Source organism: Myotis brandtii, unplaced genomic scaffold (assembly GCF_000412655.1).
Source record: "Myotis brandtii unplaced genomic scaffold, ASM41265v1 scaffold1733, whole genome shotgun sequence".
Lineage (NCBI taxonomy): Eukaryota > Metazoa > Chordata > Mammalia > Chiroptera > Vespertilionidae > Myotis > Myotis brandtii.
This window is the reverse complement of record NW_005356400.1, coordinates 363,279-365,073: the sequence shown is the minus strand read 5'-3', so window position 1 is coordinate 365,073 and position 1,795 is coordinate 363,279. Positions and strand designations below refer to the sequence as shown.

Here is a 1,795-nt window from a genome sequence, read left to right as displayed (position 1 = left end):
CCCTCCCCTCAGCAGAGCCTGGCACCGCATCAGGAGGAATGGTGCTCTCTAGTCACAGGCCTGGCGGATTAAGTAAAACCTTGGCAGCCCCATCTTTCGTCTCCTCGCCCTGGACCTCACGTGGTCCCGGGTGCTGTCTGCCAGGCTTGGCCGAGGCTCCTGGCTTCTCAGGTGGCCTGGTCCTCGCCCGGCCGGACTGTCCCATAACGTCCAGTGATGAGAGCAGCAGCGATCGAAGCAGAATGGGAAGTGGCTTGCCCTTTGGAGAGCAGGGAGCCTGAGTCACGCGGAGACTGCGCCGGGGACACGGGAAGGCCGAGCTGGGGACACGGGAAGGCCGCCCGAGGCCTGGCAAGGAGAGGCTGAGTCTCAATTAAAATAGCAGCCCAGTTGCGGGGAGCGGGCACAGGTGAACCGACCAGGGACCCCGCTGTCTCCCCGATGCCTCACCTTCAGCCCACCCCTGGTCCTCACCAGAGCTCACTGTGGTTCCCTCACTTGCGAGGGGGTCCCTTAAACATGCACAAAGTTGCCCTGGCCAGTGTGGCTCAGTGGATAGAGCATCTGCCCCTGGACTGGAGGGTCCTGGGTTCGGTTCTGGTCAGGGGATAATGCTTCTTTTAAAAAAAACATGTTTTCATTGATTTCAGAGAGGAAGGGAGAGGGAGAGGCAGAGAGACATCAGTGATGAGCGAGAATCATGGATCAGTTGCCTCCTGCTTGCCCCACACTGGGATCGAGCCCGCAACCCGGGCCTGTGCCCTGATGGGGAATCGAACGGAGACCCTTGGGTGGGCGGCCGACGCTTTAGCCACGGAGCCACGTCAGCCAGGGCACCTTGTGATATCTTAAATGGAAAATGCATTCTTTTGTTTACCCGGCTCCTTAGCAGCTAATTCGAACCCACGTCACTGCTGCTGATGGGAAATAACTCAAAGGCGTTTAGAAATAAAGGATCCCAGGTAGCTCCGGGTGTGAATAAACCTCTTCCCAAGATGAGCACCGCCGGGCTCCCAGGTGCTCCGGTCGCGGAAACCCCACGGCGGCGGGAGCTTCTCCAGGCCTCGGGCGAGTCCCTCCTGCTCTGGACGCAGCCTCTCCCGCACTCAGTCCCTCAGCGGCGGCGGGAACACGGCCGGCCGCTGTGCTGACCTGTGCGGGCGTGACAGGGGTCACCGTGCAGCCGTCTAAACTCCCCCGCTTACCCCTCAAAACGGTTTCTTTAAAAAACAAACAAACTCTAAAACAACAACAAAACAAACAAACCCAAAGGTTTTGCGGGGCAGGTGTGGCTCAGTTGGTTGGGCTCCTGAAAAGCTTGCTGGTTCCACTCCCATCAGGACACGTGCGTGCGTGTCTGTGTGTGTGTCTGTCTGTGTGTGTGTCTGTGTGTCTGTATGTGTGTGGGTGCGTGTGTCTGTGTCTCTGTGTCTGTGTGTGTGTGTATGTGTCTCTGTGTCTGTGTGTGTGTGCGGGGTGGGGGGGCTCCATCCCAGGGCGGCAGGGGGCCTGCAGGAGGCAGGTGGGTGGCAGGCTCTCGGAAGTTTCTCTAAAAATCAATTACAACAAAACAAACTAAAAACAAACCAAAGGTCCTGGCCGAGCAGGTGGCAGAGGGAGGCGCCAGGGCGGGTCCCTGACCTGCGGGAGGCCGAGCTGAAGGGGGGTCCGAGCGCTCACACCCCGACCCGAAGCGCCGGTTCCGGGACCACATGTCCTTCCCGAGCCCCAGCCCCCGCTCGTCGCTCGGATTTCAGTCGATGACGGGAGGCCGGTGGCTGCTGCGCTCACACCC

The 1,795-nt window shown here is 59.8% G+C and overlaps 1 long non-coding RNA gene across 2 annotated transcripts; it reads right to left on the bottom strand.

The window, feature by feature from the left end:
* Positions 1-33: 33 nt before the first annotated feature.
* Positions 34-1,789, bottom strand: LOC102253467. 2 transcript variants are annotated; one of them, XR_001361463.1, is made up of 3 exons: positions 1,588-1,789; positions 878-1,152; positions 34-348 (listed from the first exon to the last, which is right to left on the bottom strand). It is a non-coding gene; the product is annotated as an uncharacterized LOC102253467 (long non-coding RNA). The 2 variants fall into 2 exon arrangements; XR_313409.2 differs by having other exon boundaries at positions 985-1,152.
* Positions 1,790-1,795: the final 6 nt, after the last annotated feature.